This window comes from Notolepis coatsorum, assembly GCF_963971535.1.
Source record: "Notolepis coatsorum genome assembly, chromosome: 1".
NCBI lineage: Eukaryota > Metazoa > Chordata > Actinopteri > Aulopiformes > Paralepididae > Notolepis > Notolepis coatsorum.
The window spans coordinates 234,209,339-234,233,293 of record NC_140165.1 but is presented as its reverse complement, the minus strand read 5'-3'; the positions used below and the strand labels follow the sequence as shown (position 1 = coordinate 234,233,293).

Genomic DNA, 23,955 nt, shown 5'->3' with positions numbered 1-23,955 from the left:
AGTTTAGGCGCTGTTAAGGAGCTGGTTAAGGTTAGAGTTTGTGTTAGAGAATGGCAATAGACAGCCTATTTCCGCGCGACAGCTCTCAGCAGCCTCGTTGCGCGTCCTGAGTTTGCCGCGTCACGTGCCTGTCGGGGCCAATCAGGCCTACCCCGGAAGTCACTTACTGTTGCGGAACAGTTACAGGCGGCATGGCCAACCGCATTTCACTGTATGCCCTGGTATGTATGTGGCAAATAAACCTCTTGAATCTTGCATATTACCTGATCACCTTTAAACTCGCCTCTTCAGCCTGTAATGTAAGATATTGCATAGTAGTGTATATAAAAACCTGTTTCTCAGGAACCTAGCATGTATTATTTTTTACCATGCATATCTTGTGTCTTATCTATTTATTTATTTATTTTTTCGATGCCTATTTTATTCTATTTTATTATTGTATTTTGCACAATCAATGTGACAAATAAACCTCTTGATTCTTGATTATTGAACTAACACATTGTAAATTGTGTTGAACAAATAAATCTTTTGTAACATTTTCCACAAATGTCTCCTTTTCTTTTTACCAAACTTTAAGGTATCAGGATTTACTATTTGGTAAATCGCTAAAGCTCTTGAAATAGGAAAACCATTATGAAAATGCATGTGTAACAAAATTGTTTATTTAATATACAAATGTGCAAATACAGCAAACTGAATGGATGAATATGAGGCATATGTTGTAAAATACAAAAACTTTGGATAAAATCGCTAACTGCAGTCTATTTTCCTATTCTATAACTGCACATACATTATTATTTTTATAAAGTGATTACCAATGGTTACAGGCAGCCGTACTGGAAGAAAGAGTGCAAGGCCTCTATAATTTTGGATGTACCTGACATAAGGCCTAGTCCAGGGGCGGAGGAACTGGGTTATGCCGGCCACTGAATGCATCCACAAGCCGACTCAGCGTGTCAATGAACGCTTGATTGAACGCTCTGTTTTCAGTGTTCTCCTCCCTCCGCAAGGCTGCTTCCTGCTCCCTTGAATGTGCAGCATCTTCAAGGGCCACCCGGAGCTGCCCATCACGATGTGCGCGGTTTATCTCCTGCTGTTCCACATCTGATGCGTGCATGGTGTGCAGGAAAGCCAGACTATCCTCTTCCCTGGATCGCTTCCTCTTCCCTGGATAATGCAGAAAAAACAAAGGTGGTTATTAAACAAACCATTTCCTTTTTTGGTAAATACCTAAATTTGGCGCTTGACACCATTCACATTCAAAGCATTGTTATGCAAGTATATTATGTTCAATACAGTTTCTTACTTTTAGTGCAGAAAATAGATTTACAGACTAGAAGAGTGTACGTTTTTTCTTCCCCTCCTATTAACTGCATTGGAGTTGGGTCTGAGAACAGCCAATTGAGAAATGATGTATGATCACAATATCAATATAGTTTCTAAAGTATACCGTAATTCCTCTAATAGTAACCGGTATTCAAATACAAGCCGGGTCTCTATTAATGGCCGGGTGCGCTCTTGAGCTAAGCAATTATAAGCCGACCTCCTAATACAAGCCGGGTTACTAATATACTGAGCTGCATACTGAGCTAGTTACTTGATTTCACTTTGAAAACGTTGAAATGACCAGTGACCACCTGTAATTGCTCTGTTTACTATTTCATACAGTACTTGGTTTCAATAAATGAACCCAGTACATTTTACTGGGTTCAAACTGACACAAAATGTTGATTTATTCATTATGATCTGTTTGAAAATTAGAAATATAGGCCTCTCTCTTATACATGCCTCCTCCTAATACAAGCCTGGTACCCGCTACAGTTGAAACAAATACAAGCCGGGGTTACTATTAGAGGAATTACGGTAATAATCATATTATATACTATTCTGGTACAGAGTACATAATTATATTGTACAGGGAGGGTATACAGTTATATCTGAGTTTAATAGCTCTTTAATTGACCTTATCGTAAAAGTAAAATGGTACACTTCCAGTTGTTTTGCCATCTACCTGTGGATACACACTGCTGTGTTGAAACGTTGCTGGAGGTTGACTGTAGGGCTGCACGATTTTGGGAAATAATCTAATTGCGATTTTTCTGACAGATATTGCGATTGCGATTAAATTTGCCATTATAATTAAAAAAAAATTAAGCAGCCCCACAGAGGTTTATTGTAAAATGCGGCTTGCATCTGGCCTACGTGGTGGGTCTTTTCGGGACACCAAGCCTGAAAATGTTTCTTTTTACCTGGGAATCGATATCGGTACCCAACGGTATCTTTTTTTCTGTACTTTACTCTCCCTCTCTGACATCTAAACTTCACAACACACAATCTAAAACCCCTTACCTCCCTCTCCCAAACCGATCTTGTATCTCAATGGGACTTCCTGGTTAAACAAATAAAAAAATAAAAGTAAAAAAAAAAATTGTTTTTTTTTGTTGCGATTTGATAATTGCATCATTCCAAATTTTGATTAAAAATCGATTAATCGTGCAGCTACACATAGAATCGCGATCTTGAAAAAAGATATAGAAATGACCACAACTCGAGACATTTTAACGTAACGTGTAATGTTAAATAACACCAGCATCTGCTTGCTTGTGTGTTTGCGTGTTGATAACACGTGTTTTCAGATTCGAAATTCGGCTGAGGCTGGCGAAATACTAGATTTAAACGGTTGTTTGGCACCGGCATATCATTTTAAACCGGCATCTTTACTACAAACATCCCGGAGCAATAGCGATGGGTGAGATTACAGATGGGGGCTAACGTGCACTAGCATCTGCTTGTGTTTGCGTGTTACACGAAACGTGAGCTTTTTCCAATAGCCAGCCAACTAAAGAAAACGAAGCTTTCAAGCAGAGCACAGAGTTAACGTTAAAAAATAATAATAAATAACTTACCCTTACCATCCTCCATCAGGGACTCCAAAAGCGCTGCAGCGGTATCGATACAGCTCTCCCTCGGATTGCTCGCAGGTCTATGGCCATATATTGCATCCATCTGGTCGAACCACTTACAGCTCTTTCTGTTCAAACCACTTCGGCCGTTGTGGTCCTTAATAGTTTTATAATCACTTTTTAGTTTTTTTTTTAAACTTTTCCCTGCACTGCTGGAAAGACCTTTGGAAGCCGTGGTCGGCCATCAGTGTAGCTATTGCCTTAAAAACGTTCTCATTCCGCGTTGCTCCGTCTAGCTCTCGTTGGATCCTCTCCTCGGCAATCAAACCGAGGAACGTCTGCACCTCTTCAAATGACCACGGATTGATTTTGCGAGCTGCCATTTAATCGAGGAACTATACAATATGAAACTTTCAATTGTAGTAACGATAAAGTTCTTCTTCTTCTTCTTCTTCTTTATAGTTAATGCACGATAAGTAGATGCGAGGCAGTTTAAAGATGGCAGGTTTTTGTCCAGAACGCTCCAACGTGTGACTCTTCTCTCTTCTGACCAATCAGTGGTCTGCAGTGTTTCACGTCACTTTTTTTGGTATCACTTCTACCCGCTTGGAACCTCGAAAGCAGGTACTAAAAAAAAGTACCGGGTATCAGACAGGTACTATCCGCAAATTTTGGTAATGGTAAACCGAAAAGGCAGAGTAGAGTCGAGTATACGGGTACCATGCAGTGGAAAAGGGGCATGAGTGTAATCCTTGCTCCTCTGATGTCAAATGAAGTTGCTGTAGGCCTGTGTTTACTCTCAGCAGAATGTCAACAGGGCTTTCCTCACTGACACCTCCATTAGATATGATAAGATAAAGCCTTTACTGTGCTCAAGGGGGAAATTTAGTCGACGCCGCGACAGCACCACGTGACGAATAGGGGCAGGAAATAGAAAAAGGTAAGTAAGAATAGAAAATAGGATAGAAATAAAATGAACAATGGAAGGAAATGCACAAAATGATCTCAAAGTGTACAGAATGATGGCTACTGAGTTGTGAGTAATGTTTGAGAGACAACTTGCTGTGTGGCATCTAGCGACCAAAGTCTTCCTATAATGTGGTTTGGGTCATCAGGCCAAACCGTATCACTGCCAGATCTGGATCAGGCCAAACCGTATACCACTGCCAGATCTGGATCAGGCCAAACCATATCACTGCCAGATCTGAATCAGGCCAAACCGTATCACTGCCAGATCTGGATCAGGCCAAACCGGATCACTGCCAGATCACTCCGGCTGGAGGCAGGAAGTGATGTTACTTGTGAGGTCTTTGTCCCATTTTCACCAAACTAATAATAATACACTTTATTTGTATGGCACCTTTCATACAAGAATTGCTGCCCAAAGTGCATCACAGCAGTGATGTGCAGACACAAGATAGACATAGGCATAACATGAGCATAAAATTGGCATAATTATAGACAGGCATAAAATGAGAAGAGAATTTATATGAAATAATTTTACAAAAATAAAATTATTGTAATTGATTTCTGTCATTAAAATCTATTTAAAAAAATATATTGTAATAGATTTCTTATTGATTATGATTGATTTCAGACATTACAATCTCAATAGCAAGCAGGCCTGTGTAGTTTTGAGTCATTCGGGCACAAATTTTTTGTGATTTGTTTTCTTCTAGACCTAATCATCTACAGCAGTCAAATAGGAAAAGTAACTCAAAACAGCATCTAGAATCAAGTCTATGCATGTATTGAGAATCGATTTTTAATCGAATCGCGACCCCAATAATCGAATCATGATATTCCCAAATTGCTGCACCTCTGATTTGGCTTCATAGTGATCATCAGTCAGATCATGACATTTGAAATGTGTTTGTTGTGATATCCTGCTGTTGTTATCCTCATGTACTACTGTATTTTAAAACTGTAGGTCACACTGTGTTTACCGCCAGATTCAATCACATTTTGTAAATAAGCAAAGTAAACGGGAAGTGATGTGTCACTGATTTGTACCAAACTGGACAAATATGTTTGTCCTATATGACGGCAAGGACAGCTGTGAAGTTTTGATTAATTTCACACATTAACTGCTCTTGGCGACTTGTCCGATCGTGGTGAAATATGTAATGCGTTGTTACTCTGTCCTACGGTTGTTATTGTAAAGTAACACAACAATATGGCCACCATTTACATTTCACAAAAACAGCTTTTCTTTCCTACTTCTCCTGAGCCAATCAATCGGTAGGCCAAACTATTTGACCAGATTAGGGGCGTGGTCAAAAGGCATCATTGAGGATTCGGAATGCATTTCGACTCAAGTAGTCGGCGTAATTGTTTCTGTCTGTTTACATCTTTTTTGTTTGCGTGCAATCTATGAAATGTTATTTTGTATTGATGTTGGTTTTGGATTGGTTTGATTGAGAGATGGATGGATAGATAGATACTTTATTAATCCCCTTAATACACATTTAAAAAGTGAGCAACAATTTCCCTAGGTGTAGTCTGTGCAAATGGGCTGATTATTTACACATGATAGGTGCAGGTAATTATAGATTGTGTAAACCTATGGTGGACTATGTAAACTATCACACCAATAAAAACCTGTGCGGTATGTCCAGAGTATACAGATGGGGATGATTAGAACGTGCAAGTATCGATGCAGAATAAAACTATGCCCTCCACCCCCATCATTCTGTGTCTCCTCCATCGTCGCTCTGGTGACGAGACAAATATCTGTTTGTATTAGCAGTCACATATGGTATTTCACAACTCTGTCATGATAAGACTATATAAATAGCATTAATTTAAACACTGCTGTCAGGGTCAGCTGTGCCCAAGTTAGACTGACTCAGAGTAGTTGTAGTAATACTACTATAAAACAAAACACGCACGCGCACACACGCACACACACATATATACACACACACATACACACACATACACACACACACACACACATACACACACACACACACACACACACACACACACGCACACACACACACGTACACCCATAGCAAGCAAGCAAGCTGAGCCAGGGGCGTTCCGCGCGACACCCTCCTTCACTCTTTTATCCTTTCCTGGTGACGTCATGATACTGGGCCGCATTTGCTGAAACCATAGGAATGCGACACACTTTATGTCTCGAGCTCTTTTTACATTACAGTTTCTCCTTCGCCGTGACCGACAACTCTCGCATTTACATTTCAACCACATCACGTAAGAATAGAGCACTTTCTGTGATTTTATTGAGCGAAGTCGTTGTGCGGAAATAACTTTAGTTCGTTACTTTGTGGAGTCTCCTCTCGCACTCACAGCGCGAGGCAGCCCGGGATCTCGTGCGCGACATGAGCTCAGGTGGATTATTGTTCTGTTGTTGGAGAAAGAAGGAGAAGCTGTGATAATACACGTAAGTCACGTTAGTTCCGCTGCAAAGTTGTTGTTGGTTGTTGTCTCGAACTTTAGAAGTCGTTTGTTGTTGGACTTGGGGCTAACAGACGCCGAGTCTCTCTAATAATAACGTCTTCAACCGGGAGAAAACTAACCCTGGCACCGCCCGCTTGTTTCCTAAAATCTGTCACACAGCCACGATGAACTGTCTACATAATAACTTTATTGTTTGAGACCAAACAACGCATGTGAATGAAAGGGGGTTGTGTGTCCAGTACAGTACTGTCATTATTTCCTGACTTCCACTGTTCGAACCTGTTACTACAGTGACATATGTGGCCATGGCACAGGGACAGCTGTGGGGGGTTTAGCCAGTTCATCACTCACTCTACTGTGTAGTCAGTCCTTCCTCCAGTGTTGCTGTAGTGCTGACCTGCCTTCCCTGTTTGGTTTTCATGTTGAACTTGTGCGTAGGCGTGTGGTAACTGTTGTTTTCTTGTTTCTCCTGAAAGAAAATTAGTAATTTTGACTTCAACTCTTTGATTGATTGATTCAAAACTGTATTAACAGATTGCAGAATGGGTACAGTACAGCTCAATACATACAATTGTTAAGGGGATGCAGACCAGAGAGACTTTCGTCTTGTTTACATCAGGGTCCCCCATTTTCAATTCATCATAACATATGACACACACGACGACATACAGATAGACAGTACTGCTACATCTACTTCCCTTTTTGGTTTTCATGTTGAACTTGTGCGTAGGCGTGTGGTAACTGTTGTTTTCTTGTTTCTCCTGAAAGAAAATGGGTAGTTTTGACTTCAACTCTGAGGTGAAGGCTTAGTCAGATGCTTGATAATAACGTAAAACTAGGTTATGTTATATGGGTGATTATGCCACTTTTGATTCGGCTAAGCTCCTAAGAATATTTTGTATTTGAGTTATTTAGGCGCATTTGTAGGGTCGGTATTCACCGCCTTTGCCTTATCTTTTAGAGTGAGGTAGGAGATACATCTGCTGTGTATCATGGGAACTTGTAGGAAGTGAAGTAAGCAGGTCCCTATCTTAACTCCTCCATTTACTGTAATGGCTGACAGATGTAGCTCACTCAGGATAATATTGATGTTGACGCCCACGCGCGCGTACACACACACACGCACACACACACACAGGGGTGTGAATAGGCTGATTTGGCTAAAGCACAATAGGTAGCTGCAAGGTCACTCACTGTGTGTTTGCACAGCACTTTATAAATCTGGGAATCAGTGGGAGAAAGAGACTGTGTGTGTCTGTGTGTGTATTAGTGAGGGTTAGGCTAATAATGATCACTCCTGCAGCACAGCCAGCCAATGTAACAACAACGGTAACCTGCCTACTGTTAGTCTCCTCAACACTATTCATGGTATTCAATTGCAGACATCTTGCAGACAGGTGATTGTAATTAAATAGGCATAACAGGTAATTATCATGATATGACAACTGTGGCCAATGGGCTGTGGCATTGTCATGGGGAACCTCATGAGAAACCTCAGGAGAGATACTAGGATGAGGCCTATTGGCACGTAGTTTGGAGACTCAAAGCAACACTCACTCCACCAGAAAAAAGTGAAGCAGATTTATTGTGTCCATAATCTCATTCCTATCCCAAAACGAAATAGTTGGAACATGTGATGTCTTTATGATGTCACTTATTATGATACATTTAAATAAATATGAAGTCCTTTGCATATGCCTCTCCAGGAACTGGTAGTCTCTTGCTGACTGAGGTGTTTTTAATTAAACTTTTTTTTATTTTCATAGTTGCTAAAGGTCCTGGAAATAGGCCCATATGACATCACACATTGCAACTCAACAAATTTAATTAATTTGTACAAGAACGTTTGTAGTTTTGGAATATGTTATATTATGGGCATAATAAATCGTCTTTATTTTTGTGGTGAAGCGTTCCTTTAAGTTGAACTTCCATATCGATATTCTATATTTTTATTTGCCTTGTGCACACGGTATACAGGATCGCTTATTTGCCCAGTTAAGGAAAAAATAAACTGCAATAAGATACTGCAGCAAATGATTAATGGGGTACATTAACACATTGAGTGCCAATGACGAGCTAACTCGCCATGCGTTGAGTGCCAATGACTAGTTTTAATCGTTATTTCTTTTATTAGCGATATCCATTCATTTTCATCCATCCAGCCTGACGTTATCATTGTGAATGGGTCTGAGCTCGAAAAGGGCAAATACCGCCGCCTATCGTCTCCCGGATGGTAATGCACATCATTGGATTGGATTGGGTGGGCATGTGCATCAGAAAAAAAGTCCGGTCCGGGGGTTTCCCCATCTCTGGCATCGTGTTATCACATTCACTGGCGAGGCTCGGAGCAGCGTCGATTATGTGTTTTGGTGCTATAAAACGTTGGATCAATAAACGCGATCAATATTTGGAATGGCGAGGGGTGTTTTAGACCCATAGCCATAATTTAAGATATAATTTAAGCCTTCGCAAATTTCCCCGACCTCCCATTGACTTCAGTGCTGGCACTTTAGCCCATATATGGTCAAAGGGGCATGGCACTCAATGTGTTAAGGCGATGCAGTGACCATGGCAGAAGATACAGTAGGTTGTTCTATAGATACTGCCATGCAAAGGAACGGCAGTAACTGCTGTTCAACTTCTCTTCACTTTTTGTACCTGCTTCATTAATTACACTTTAATATAGTTAATTATTGGGTTTTTGGGTAATTTATTGTCTCACATTATAGCCTAATAGAAATGTAATATTTATTGTGATGTACATGACAGAATACAGTGCGATAGATCAGTCAGGGGTTCTCAACCTTTCTGCTGCCAAGACACCCCTGTGTTCAATAAAATATTCCAGGGCACCCCTACCTACGATAAAGACTTTTCCGGTCCTGTCTTTTTTGCTACAATGACAAAAGTGCTTGCTTTCAAAATAATGTTTATTTAAGAAACCGGGAAACACATTTGTGTGTATATGCAGGCTATATAATGCATTATTAACAGGTGTTTCATGTCTAACTGGCTTAGTACTGTTGACATTACACTGCTTGAAGTATTAAATCAAATAGCATATTTCTTTAAATAAAATTACAGAAAATGATCACTAAAGTGCTATCTGTTGCAGCTGCACACTTTTCCATAAAAATAGCATATTTGGATAAGTGTGACCATTTCTCAAACTCAAAATCATGTATATATTTTTTAAATACAGAAAAGGATCACTAAAGTGCTATATGTTGCAGCTGCACTGTTCTCTATAAAAATAGCATATTTGGATAAGTTTGACCATTTCTCAAACTGAAAATCATGTATTTTTTTTTAAATACAGAAAAGGATCACCAAGTTACCATTTCTCAAAAAATATAAATAAATACAGAAAATAAGCATGCGTTTCACTCAGTGGGCATTTCTAGCTCAATGCGAGGTCTGCTGCTGCTGGCTAATAATACGGTCAATACGTGGGGAGATCTTTGACACGGCAACACGCATGTCATCAAGGCTCAACTTGGCCCTATATTTTGTTTTCAGAGCTGTCATGGATGAAAAGCCAGCTTCACACAGATGTGGTGCTGAATGGTATCAACACCTTAACTGCTGCATCATGAGATACTTGGTACTCAGCACCACACTCTGAAACTAGCTCTCCAGGTGGTATCAGATGAGATTTCAATGAGTTCTTCCAAGAGTTTGGATGGAGATGTGTCTCAATGTTGTCTGTAAAGTATTTTTTTTATCCAGAGTAACTTGGTGATCCTTTTCTGTGTTTTATTAAATAATGATTTCAGATTTTGAGAAATGGAAACAGATAGCACTTTAGTGATAATTTTCTGTAATCCAAAAAGAATAATAATAATAAAAAAAAAAAATTAGCCCAAGGCACCCCTGGAAGCTCTCTGCGGCACCCCTGTTGAGAACCGCTGCGATAGATGACACATAGCATGCACACACTACTTGTGTTACTGACCGAGGATGAAGAGAAACGCCTTAAATGATCTTTGGCCAGTCAGTAGAGGCAGCCTATCTCCCCCTTACAGGCCTGTGACCTCTGGGCACTGGTCAGCTGACCAGGGGTAGGAGATGGATTATATAAGGTTCCGTCTAACTCATTAACTAACTAATTAGAGTGTTTCCTGGTGTCTGTCTCTGAGTTGGGAGCTTTCTGACTTCAGATAAGATTGTTTGAGAAGGGCCAGATGCCTTTAACAGAATCACATAACGGTCCGTCTAACCCACCTAATGACTTGTCTGTCTCTGTTTGAAATGAATGATGGTGTTTCTTTGAAATGGGTTTTAGCCATGTTTTTTAGCTTGTGTCTTTTCCGGGGAAATCAAGTTGTGTGTCGGGTCAAGTTGTGTGTCGGGTCATTATACATGAAAGTTGGTCTATGGGATTTGGTGACCAAAGTTGAGAGTTGATCCACATTAATTAGGCCTGGACCTCATGTTTTTTCTTTTTTACCGTAGCCCAAGATATTAGCTTATTAATAATGTTTAGCCTACCTACGTGTCGTTTTAGAAGAGCCGTTTCAATCGGACGAATTCTTCAAAGCAGTCTTTCCGAATTAACATTCCATTCTATGTAGATTTATTTTTCCTTTTTGAAGTGTGTTTACGTTACCCCTTTCAACCTTCAAGTGTGGCTACTGGCTAGTGTCTCGTGAGAAAGATATGCAGCAGGGCACTCCTCTCTTGCTACCCCAGACAGAAAATCATTAGGGCAGCGGGAAGCCATGTAGGAAGCAGGCAGTGTGTGTCATGGTGACCGACACTGATGAGGTGTTTTCTAGGTAATGGTTTCCCCGGCCACTAGGGACATTATGCACTGATTACTTGATTAGATACCGAATACCGATACTGGTATCCAATATCGGGGCGATACGTGACTAAATAGGGTATCCGTGTTGGGAGAATTTACCCGATATAAAAATCCAAAACCATGAGCCCTGTGTAACTTCGTCGTCATTCTTTACAAGAAGGAGGATGTCAGAATATCAATATAAATTATGCATGGAAACTAGGGCTGGGCGATATAACGATAACGATAAATATCGCGATATATTTTAATAATCGATATCGAATATCGAAATAATTTTTTTTTTTTTTGGCCTGCAACAGGGCAGTTTTAAACCCAGAGACAGTGGACAGACTTGTCTTTCTTGCCTGCAACTTAAAGTAATGGCTTTGCTTGTCCAAATGACAATACTGACCAAATTCAGATTTCTTTTTCTCTTGTCCATTTATTTTGTTTGCTTTCTAATTTAAAATACATTTTGAAACCGTCTGTACACAGTAGGCTATGTGTGCTAGCAGAACTAGACTCCAGTCACGAGTCACAGTGCACATGTGCGGTGGTTTGTCCACCAAAAAAGCGCCAAAAGATCGAAAATAAACTAGCAGAGCCAGAACTGTTCAACTCCTCTGGAGCCACAGCCAGCAGAGAAGCCGGTTTACTTTAGCTTTTAAACCAGCTGCAGCCTGAGAACTGGAGTGTGAGGGGATGTAACACTAAAGATGGCGGCAATGACAAAGAATTGCTGCAAAATAAACATACATCTGTTGTTAAAAAAAAAAAAAAAAAAATGTTTTTTTTTTTTTTTTTATACTTATAACAATTCGATAATTATCGATATCGAGAAATAAAATAAAATTATCATATCGTTATCGCGATATGATTTTTTTCCATATCGCCCAGCCCTAATGGAAACGCCACCTGCAATGTGAGATGAGCTGAATGAAATACTGTAGGATTTATTATTATTTATTTTTGTCAACAGACCACATGGGTCAAAAGCAACTTCCAATAAATTGACTCTTGAACCTAACTTGTTTGGCATAGCCCAGCAGAACATCAGGAAGCTCGATCGCACTGTATTCTGTCATGTACATTACAATAAATATTACATTTCTATTAGGCTATAAAGTACTTCTATTCTATAAGGCTCACCACCAGCACCAGGTTAGTTTTACAGGGACAGTGCACGTTGAAACTTGATAAACATTACTGTAAATGTGCCAGTTTAGCAAACTTGGTTAATTTTCAACTACAGTCCCTGTTGATCCATTAACAATATAAATGTTCTTGCATGCTCGCGGTCCTGCTGTGCAGTGTGCACTGTTCCACTGTCTTCTCTTCATTGACCCCTGTGGGGGAATTCAGGACACAGATCTTGCCCACTCTACCCTGCCAGATAACCTGAGAACCTGTGGGAAATGCAGCCTTTTAAAAAAAATTTTATCCAATGAATTGACTGATGAATCGGTTATCAACATAGTTGTTAGTTGCAGCCCTATTGTAGAGTAGGTTTCAGCGTTGACTTCAGGGCTTTGCTGGAGCGTGGCCCCATTGACTTTGCATTAGTTTGTGGCTAACTAGGCGGAGCTGCTGATATCCAGTGTGAAGAGAAGCGTAATGATTTTGGTGAGAATGGACTCTGCCCTTATTGACGAGGGTTAAAAGGATTCTGACCTTGCCCTTTAACCGCTTGGGCTACTCATTGGTGCTGGAAATAGAAGCAAAGTGTTGTTCTGTCTACTATTGCAACAGTGTAGTGTGTTGGTGGCTGTGTCTTTCCAAGTCTGGACCACCCACATACTTAACAACCGGCCCCATCCGGCCCGGGGGACAGTGGCTGTGTCCAGAGCTCATCAGCCTGTCTCTGGCCCGTGTACACGACAGTCTTTCTCACTGCTCACCCAGGCATACACAGGCCACTGTTGGAATGTGAGCAGAGCGAAGGAGAGGATGAGAGTGAATGAGGGTGAGAGAGAGGGAGTGAGGGAAATGCCATAACTGGGAACTGGAGTGTTTGTTGTGTTCCTGGAGAGATCGGCTGGCTTGTTTGCTGTTTGAGAGGAGGGGCCCTTCTTTTTAACTTCTGGTTTTGTGTGTGTGTTCACGAGTGTGCACGTGATTTAAAGTGGGTGGTAGGATAGGGCAGCATAGTTGTCTCTACTAAGCTTAGGCGTTTAATCCATGCTGTTAACAGAGAGCATGAACTGTAAGAATCATATAGTAATAGGTAGGGATGCACGATATTGATTTTGACACAGATACCGGTAACTTTATGCTCCTCAAGCCGATAACCGATATCGATAACCGATATTTATTGTATTATATATTTTTTTTAAATATATATATATATATATATTTTTTTTTGATTTTTTTTTTTTTTAGTATTTATAAGCTCCGACGTCATCGGTACTGCTATCGGTACTCGAGAAATTATGGATTTTTTTTTGAGGAATTTAAACGGCGCAAACTAATCTTGTTGGCCGTTTTCTATATCTCTCCTACCTCGGTGTCTCTGCCTGAGCGAGGAGCGGGCTGTGCTCACACACACACTCACTCACACACACACACACACACACACACACACACACACGGGTGCTGCCGAGTACAGACAGCTCTGCTCTCATCATGGCGGACAGAACGAAACGTTCAAAAGTCTGGGTCTATTTTACTAAAGTCGATGCTGACAACGCTCGTTGCCACAAGTGCAACAATACATTTGCCAGTAATGTATAAGCGCTGGTACTTGTCAATGTGGCTGGCGGGGAGCTAACGTTATTAGCCTGAGCTCCGAGTAGAATAATGGCCGACAATCCGGAGGTAAATAAACGAACGAGAGCTTCTGATTGGTGGTAAGAAGAAGAGGTGGGTGCAAGCGGTGGGACGTAATTGGCAGATCGACTGTCTGCCTCCGAATGTAACGTGACTACGTCACGTCACAGCCAAGAAAGGGAGCGCTGGATTTGTGAAAAACTCCCTGTTCCTAAACCACACGCTGTCAGTCGTACCACAGTACTGGCAAAACGGGAGGAGGCTATAATAAAAACAAGCGCCCTTCATCCAAATCCACCCACACCAGATTTCTTTTAACCAAAACATTTATTATATATTATCGGAGCTATCAATAACGTTATCGGGTTTATCGGGATGACGTCATAATTGCTGATATCGGCCCGATAATTATCGTGCATCCCTAGTAATAGGGTGCGTAGCGATACACACGTTTTCAGACCAGTAAGTCGCTTGGTGATAACTGGGTTGGGTAGTTTATTCCACCATTGTGGGGCAAGGACTGAGAATAGGCGTGTAGGTGGTGTATATGTGTTTGAGGATGATATCCTTCAAACAGGCAATAGTGATGATGATATAATTTGGGCAGTGCTGAGCTGGGTTACTTTCCTCCAGTGTATTTGTCCCCCGGCCCCACCCAATGGCCCCATGCACACACACACACGGAAGTAAAAAAATAAATAAAATAAAAAATTTGAAAAAAAAAAGTTTATTAATTTTTATTTATTTTTTTAACTTCGATTTTTTTTTAATGTTCGAAGCTTGTGCCATCGAACGAAGCTTCGAAGTATTTAAGACAGCCCTACCGTCTATGCTTCAAATTATACCGTGATATACATTTTAGACCATACCGTCCACCCCTAGTTTGAGCTGCATGTGAGCCGCGGTCTTTCCTCTCCTTTGGAAACTAATGGCGTTACGTTAGCTCGAAAAGCACAGAACCAGCCGACACAAGTTAAGCTGCTAGCAACAGACACTATAACACTTCCGGTCGGGGGTTTACAAACTTTACACGGGTGCGGGCGGGGCAAGGGAGGAGGAGGAGCGGCAGTTTGCAGGTCCTGTGTGTCTGAGACAGACAGCGAGTGATATCTCCGCTTGATCGGTTTCCGCGATCGGCGAATATGACTCATTATCGGAATTCACGATCACATATTTATACTGATTATCGGCCGATAACGATCAGTGGCCAATCGATCGGGGCATCCCTATTTTGAATAGCATCAATGCTAGCTGGCTGGCTACAACTTTATTTACTAAATTATGGAGGATTTGTCATGATCAACTGAAGGCGTATGCTTAGGGCTGTCGTGATCACCGCAATCCCGCGGTGTTGTCAAGTCACCCGCGGCGGGTGTAGAACAGACAACCGCGACAACTGCGGGTAAAATAAAAGGGGCGTCATAATTTTTTACTTAATTTAATGACGAAGCGTCCGTTTTCCAGTAGCATGAACTAACTTCACGTTTCCAATCCATACAGTTTACAACTCACAGATTAAATCAGGATTTATTTTCATATCCCGGACTCGAGCCCCCAATGTATACCTTTTCCTGTATTAATCTGAACCGTAGTAGAGTACAGGGGAGCAGGGCCGAAGTGCCGGTCATGTAACGTGCTTGTTATAACTAGGGGTGGGAATCACCAGTTTCATCATGATACGATACGATATCGATTCTTTGGACAACGATACGATATTTGCCGATATCACAAAGTCTCTCACGATACAATACGATACGATTAGATTCAGGTGCCTGCGATCGATATGAGATGATATCATATGCCCATTTAACACAATCAGTTATGAGACTCGCCACAGGATTTTCAAAATAAGAGTATCGATATGAATCGATCTTATTACATCGCATCGATCCGATTCGATCGTTGATAATTACATCGATGTATCGATCTGGATCGATGTATCGTCCCACCCCTAGTTATAACTAGCCGGACTTCGGGGTAATTCCCTCTGTAAAGTGGTGACAGTAAACCAGGAAACCGTTCTCTCAAGGACTGGGTGTTTATTTCCGTTTGCAGCTCTCTATTCTTCATGTTAGTGACTAACGTTACACGCAGATTGGGTGCTGCCTCTCTGCCATGGTCCAGACACTAGCTACTGGCTAGGCTAGCTATCTGTAGCATTGGCGTGGTACCGACGCTAGCTAGCTACTGGCTAGCCATCCACAACGCTGGCGTGGTACCGACGCTAGCTAGCTACTGGCTAGGCTAGCTATCTATTGTAGATGGCTAGCCAGTAGCTAGCTAGCGTCGGTACCACGCCAGTGTTGTGGATGGCTAGCCAGTAGCTAGCTAGCGTCGGTACCACACCAGCGTTGTCGCACCAGAACAATTATTTGCACTCGCACGAATGCTCCCAATTATATTTTGAGGTCGCACAGATACAATTTCGGTCGCAATTTCGAGCCCTGCTCAGGGTCGTGGGCTCAAGCCCCACGTTGGGCGCTTAGCGTTTTACGTGATCTCTGTGGCACAGTCGCTTAGTGCGTTAGGCTGTTAACCGAATGGTTGGTGGTTCGAGTCCACCCAAGGACGACTGTTTACTTATTTATTTACCTTGTACTGTACTTGTGCTGTATAATTATATAATACATTTTTTTATCTCAACAATTAATCACGTTACCCTTTTTGACCCCATCAGCCTCCCATAGTTACTTTGACTACCGGTTTTTCCCGGATGGCTGGTGATGTGTTTGTTTACATTCCTTAATCACATGCACCACAGGGAGAACAGTACCGTGACCAGACATCCTGAATCACATGCACCACAGTAGGGCTGCAACTAACAATTATTTTGGTAGTCGACTAATCTGTTGATTCTTTTTTCGATTAGTCGACTAATCTAACGATTATTTCTGTCACACCCTCCATCTCTGCTTCCTGTGGGCGCGGCTCCTTTTCTGGGCTCTTAGCAGATTTCCTAGCTTAACATAACAGACCGACAGTAAGTTTGGGGGAACTATTAAGGGATAACTGGGGTTGCAACAAAAGTGCAACTAGGGCTAAAAACACAATGAAGTAAAATACTAATAATAATAATAATAATAATAATAATAATAATAATAATAATAATAATAATAATAATAATAATAATAGTAAATAATATATCCTTCTTAGCAGACTTCTTGGGAACTAATGGGATAACTGGGGATGTTGTTTGCTCCTGACAAGAGTCTCAAAGTCTGGGGTGATGGTAGACAAAGCAACTCTGAGGTCATGCTCAATGTCCAATCTGTTCCTCTGCTTTGTCTTCAGCTGGACCAGAGCTGAGAAGCCACTTTCACAAAGATAGGTAGTGAAAAAAAATAAGATTTATAATAAAAAGATATAAGATTTTCTTGATATTTTTTTATTGTTTTTTTAATACGACGCATCGACGCAAAAATTCGATTATGTCGACTAATCGTTGCAGCCAGGGGAGGAAACTAACTTTTTGGCTTACCAGCCAACTGGCGGGTATCTGATTTTTTTTACCAGCCAAATAGATTTTTTACCAGACAAAAAAAATCGCTAATTGTGATAATTACTTCTTTGTACGTCTTCGTCTAAATTGATTTTCAATCATAGTAAATTAATCACACTGTCTCTACTCTTCAAAATATTACATCATTAAATCACATATTAACATGAAAGAGGGAACTATACTGGACTGGGTTGGGCTGAACTGGGCAGTGAAAGATGCTGGGTTGGGCTGGTCTAGGTTATACTGAATGATGAATTGAAAATGGGGGACCCTGATGTGGTCTGCATCCCCTTAACAATTGCATGTATTGAGCCGTACTGTACTGTACCCATTCTGCAATCTGTTAAATAAAGTTTTCATTCATCACAGCTCAACTACTAGGAATGTGTGTCTGACTCTTAAGTGCAGGAAATATTCATCAGAAAGGGGGGACATGATGGAGGGAATGGAAAGAGCAGGTTTGACAGGAGCAGGGTTGAAGGGATTGATTGATTGAAAAGTTTATTAACAGATTGCAGAATGGGTACAGTACAGTTCAATACATACAATTGTTAAGGGGATGCAGACCAGAGAAAGACTTTCGTCTTGTTTACATCAGGGTCCCCCATTTTCAATTCATCATAACATATTGGAGTGTGGAGGAAGTGGACAAGGCATTAAGCAAACAGGACTGAAATGGGGGACCCTGATGTAAACAAGACTAAAGTCCTTCTCTGGTCTGCATCCCCTTAACAATTGTGTGTATTGAGCTGTACTGTATTGTACCCATTCTGCAATCTGTTAATAAAGTTTTCCATCAATCAATCAATACTGGGTTGGGCAGTGAAAGAACCAAGCATTTCACTGTAATGTAATAGCTAAATAAAACAACTTGAACTTGACTTGTTACATTTGCACTCTGGTTGTATGCCAAATGTATTCTGGTTGTACTGTACTTGTGCTGTAAGATGACAATACATTGGAACCGAATCGACAACGCTAGGGGTTCAGCAGGTGTGTTCTGAATGCCAAATATGACAACATCACCGTTGTGAAGGGCATATGGGCGAGTGGTGATATGGGGGGAACCCCGGTAATAATAAAATGTCACTCGGCTGCATTTAAGCAAAGCCGCTCAGTATAGTCGTCCACTATGTTGAATGCGCGTTATGGTAGCTTGTTACATGCTAGGTAGCTAGCCGGCTAATGCTGGCCTGGTTGACTTGTCATTCTCATCCGACTCGAAGGAGACGCGTCGCATGCTGTTGTTCGCCCCCATGTCAGACCGCACCGATATCCGAAAGCGACGACTCTACATGCAATTATTTTCATCCACTCATGTGTTTTTGTAAGTTTGTCTACGTTGTCAAGCCGGCTGCCGGTGGCAGGAGTTTGTAGGTCTGCGCGCAGTGGTCTGTCCACTTCCCCTAGATGGGCGGCATCTTCTAGAAAACGAGTGTTCATTGGAGGAGCTTAGAGCGCATCTGTACAACGATGATGTTCATTGGTTATGGTCTGATTATTATGTGGCGCAAATGGGAGGAATCAAGGGGGGAGTCAGAGTTCGGTTTGTGCCAGTGAGCGAATCAGCAGATTGCAGAATGATTTTTTTGTTTTGTTTTGTAATTACTAGTACTCGCCAGACTGGCGAGTGCTCTTCATGAATTACTCGCCAAACGTAAAAAATACTCGCAATTGGCGAGTAAAGTGGCCTAATTTCCTCCCCTGGTTGCAGCCCTACACCACGGGGAGAACAGTACCGACCAGACATCCTGAATCACATGCACCACAGGGAGAACAGTACCGACCAGACATCCTGAATCACATGCACCACAGGGAGAACAGTAACGACCGCCTGAATGCCTTCTACAACAGAACTGCGTTTCCGCGTCTCTGATTGGCCAGGTCATTTCTGGTCATGTGACATGTACGCCCAATCGTGGGACCGCAAGTTTCTACACTGGTTAAGCTTAGGCGCTCGTTCGAAGTTGGTTAAGGTTAGAGTTTGTCTTAGAGCATGGCGATAGAACGCCAGGTAGTTTGCAGGCTGTTAGACCCGGAAATAGGCGCAGAACTTGCTGTCCCACGATTGGCGCACATGTCACATGACCTGGCCAATCAGAGCGCAAAACTCGAACGCAGAAACGCAGTTCCGTCGTAGAAGGCATACATGCGTCGCGTACCGACCAGACATCCTGAATCACATGCACCACAGGGTGAACAGTACCGACCATACATCCTGAATCACATGCACCACAGGGAGAACAGTAATGACCAGACATCCTGAATCACATGCATCACAGGGAGAACAGTAACGACCAGACATCCTCGAATCGCGCTACTGTGCATCCTACGAAATGTTCACGTGTGAATGAACGACCACATTTAGCTACGTATGGCCCACAGAAGAGAATTATTGGACGTAAATCTTCCCAAATCTTTTAGATTCTATATAGAGATCGCTGCATCCCTTTCACTACCTCGCCTAGTGTCCTATTGTCCTACCGACGAGTATCTCGTTCTCAACAATAATTATTTAGCATTACGATGCTATAACTGACAATCTGAGAAAATAACACGGTTGAATAGATCAGCTGAAAGAGAAGCAGCTAAGCCTATAATTCACAGCTATTAGACTGAAAGTCACCTGTTAAACACATAGCCTCAGTCCATCATATCATCAATCTCTGTCCGGTCGACATGTCGGCTGCTGATTTAGAGTCCAGTAGTCGGAACGCACACAGACACCTGTTGCTCGACCTCCCCCCTCTCGTCTTCCACGCTCCCCCCCGCTGCTCCCTCCTCGTGTTTCCTGCTCTGCGAGAGGAGGAGGAGGAGGAAGTGGCTGGTTGCTTGTGCCTCCAGCACTGTCTGGGTTAGAGGGTGGGGCCACACACACAGTCTGCAGCTGTCAATCACTCTCTCTTTCTGGAGCGCTGGAGCTCACCTGCTCTGCTAACACCTGTCTGCTTGTGGTGCTCTCACCAACTGCTTCAGCAGGTGCCACACAGGGCTGTACGCTAAGCTTTTTCACTAGGGGCACACTTGCCCCTAAATGAGAAATGTAGGGGCACAGAATATTTTTTAGGGGCACATTTTTAAATAACAATTTTACCATTATAGTGCAAAAAAATATGTTCCTCCTGCCTCATTACTGTGGTCCTTTTTATTTAACATTTAAGTGCGTTTGTTTTCAGGTTTGTATCTTTTATAATGAACCAACTGAGAAAGTGTGTAAATCACTAATAGAACAAGTGTAGTGTAGTGCTCCTTGAATGAGATCACCACAACACACACACACACACACACCATTGCATTAATCAGGAGGACAAGAAACTCTGCATACCTTTGTTTCACAATGAAAAGTGCTTTATAAATAAAATGAATTATTATTATTGTAAATAACCCCATGAAAGGTTTATTATTTTTATGGGTAATTACCCGCTTCATATTTGTGATGTTACTGGTTTCAGGGTGTGCCTAAAGTAATCAATGTGTTGGGCCGTTTATAGAGATCTATGCCAATTAATGTTTATGTATATCCGGGATTTTTTTTTATAAGAATTGAGAGCCCTACTATATGTGTATATGTGACCTTTATTTTGAAAACCGTGTTTGAGCTTTTGACAGTGAAATGATCAGTTCAACTTAGTTCGAAGGAAAGACTCTAATCAAAAAGGTTTAATTGACCCGTATGAGGCTCTTACGGTAGGACTTTGATTGTTTGAAGAGGAATGTAATACTATGCAAAACGAGAAATAAACAAGTTGCAAGCCACTTTCATACGGGGAACCGTGACAATTATTAGTATTATCGTATTTGCATATTGTCTAGGGCTGACCTTCGAATTTTTTTTGGCAATCGAAGCTTCGGGGCCGAGCTTCGATTTTAATTCGAAGCTTCGAATTAAAAAAAAATTAATTAATTTATTTTTTTTATATTTTTTTTTTTTTTTTTCATCTTATGTTGTGGGACTTGTACAGCACTTTGGTAAACGTTGTTGTTTTTAAATGTGCTCTATAAATAAAGTGGATTGGATTAATGAATTAAGTAGCCCCTTTCGTGACTGTGACACAGCCAACACGGCTGTGATTTAATTCAAGGTGGATCGCTGTTGTCGTTTGAACAACTTCAGATTTCATGGGAACTACCAATCCCCCAAATCAAGAATGTTTAAGATGAATGAAGTAAGATTTTGATTATTTGAAATATGGCCTGTGTAGACTAAACTATGCACAGAATTATGTCAGTCTACAAGGTCCGGCAATGTAGACTCCACTACAGACCAATTATCAGTGAATGTTCATGCATTTTTAAGAAGGGCTACTTCCACAAAAAAACAAAGAACTCACCAAAACATCTCAGTAGCACCTTATCTAAATGTTCTATTTCATATATGGAGATTCATATTTATTTATGTATTGCATGCATTTCTACATTTTATTTCCTATTTTGTTTATTCATCCCAGTATCTTTCTTTCTTATGTGTGGAATTCTACAAGGCATTTACATTCACATTTACATTTAGTCATTTAGCTGACGCTTTTATCCAAAGCGACTTATAAGTTCTGTACGACAGGTCATCAGGAAGGATACAACTCTTATCAGCTGAGTAACAATATTCATCAAAGTGTTGCGTGTTACAGTGTAGGTTAGTTTATTAGGACAAGTGCATGACAGTAAGGTTAGTTAGGGTTAGATTTTTTTTTAATTTTATTTCAGATAATGGTTGAAGAAGTGCGTCTTTAGTCGACGGCGAAAGATTGGACGGGATTCGGCTGTCCTAACTGGGGTGGGTAGTTCATTCCACCATTGTGGGGCAAGGACTGAGAATAGGCGTGTAGGTGGTAGGGGTGGGAATCACCAGTTTAATCACGATACGATACGATATCGATTCTTTGGACAACGATACGATATTATCCGATATCACAGTCTGCCACGATACGATACGATTCGATTCAGGTGCCTGCGATCGATATGAGACGATATTATGTGCCCATTTAATACAATCAGTAACATTTAAATCAACAAAAAAAAAGGCAATGGAAATATCATGACATTTTTATTTTTGAGCTCTTCCAGACATTTAAATGAAAAACAATCTATTGTTTTTAATACAAATAGACCTCCTGTTCACTGTTTTTGGTTCATTTCTTTTTTTTCTCGATATTAATATCCTATTCACTGAGCTGTATTTTGGCTGGAAAAGCATATTGGGAGTCCCAAGGTGCAGTACCGGCCAGATCCTGTTAGTGGGGCTATCCCCGAGAATGCACCCTCCCAGTCCCCACTTCTCTCTGCCTATGGCTCTGGGTTAGCTTGTTGGCTCACGCTAAAGTAACGTTATCTTCGATCTTTAACGCAACGTGGGCATAATGGAGTGACGAGGATTGCAAAGCAGGTTAGATGCATTGGACCCGTTGTGGAATAAAACAGCAGGGACATGTTTTGGGTCACAGAATAGGCACACTAGTCTTGCTCTAGTGACTCTCTAGATCAGTGGTTCTCAAACTGTGGTACGCGTACCACTAGTGGTACTTGGTGGTACTGCTGGTGGTACTTGAAAACATTTCCAAAAAAGCTAAAAAAAAAAGAAAAAAAAAAAAAAAAAAAAAAAAATTGCAGTCAGGCCACTGAACTTAGAAGCAGGCCAGGCCAGTGTTTCTGGTTGCGGCAGCGCGATAGTTAGATAATATAAGTGGGGAACAACCAGGAGATCACTGTGACCAAGAGTAATGCAGTCTAAACAGTCATACATCTTTTATTCAACTTCAGCCCTGATCATAACCATTTATTTTTAGATTTCTTGTAATGTCAGATAAAAAATGAAATACTCCCACTTTTCTGAAAAGAGTTGGTGTTAAATCTGACATTACAAAAAAATCCATATTATGTGTTGCTGCTAATCATTGACACATGCCTAGCCTGTAATAATCCCCCCCAGAAAAATGTACTTTGCATTTGATATATTGTAAATATTTTACTTTTTGTGTTTTTTTTAACAATAATTTGTGATGCCATCACACAAACTGGCATTTAAAGGGTAAACATTAAAAAATGTATTGAATGTGTTTTCTTTTCTTTTTTACAATAATTTGTGATGCCCATCACAAACACTGGTATTTAAAGGGTAAAAATGCAGGAAATTAAGTTTTTGTAACCAAATAATTGTGTGTGTGTGTGTGTGTGTGTGTGTGTGTGTGTGTGTGTGTGTGTGTGTGTGTGTGTGTGTGTGTGTGTGTGTGTGTGTGTGTGTGTGTGTGTGTGTGTGTGTGTGTGTGTGTGTGTGTGTGTGTGTGTGTGAATGAATAACGGACAATTGCTTGCTGTGTGATAGAGAGAGAATTAAGAAAATTTGCTGAAATACAGTTGTTCTTAATTTTCTCACTTGCTATGTGAGAATGTTAGTTAGTGATGCACCGATGTGAAAATTGTGGCCGATACCGATAACCGATATTAATATTGCTGTTCTGGCCGATACCGATATTTACCGATGTCGATATCTCTGTATAGAAAACACTTTTTTATGATAATCAAATAAAGAGCTATTTTCCAAAACGCATAATTTTTTTACTTTTGTAACTTATTTTCAGAAA

The 23,955-nt window shown here is 41.0% G+C and overlaps 1 protein-coding gene across 1 annotated transcript in view; it reads left to right on the top strand.

Moving 5' to 3' along the window:
* The first annotated feature begins 6,038 nt into the window (after nt 1–6,038).
* pak4 (p21 protein (Cdc42/Rac)-activated kinase 4) overlaps nt 6,039–23,955 on the top strand; it is a 49,507-nt gene continuing 31,590 nt past the window's right edge. Inside the window, exon 1 of the mRNA XM_084330960.1 lies at nt 6,039–6,312. The gene's annotated coding sequence lies outside the window, so the exon portion shown is untranslated. The remainder of the gene's footprint in view (nt 6,313–23,955) is intronic.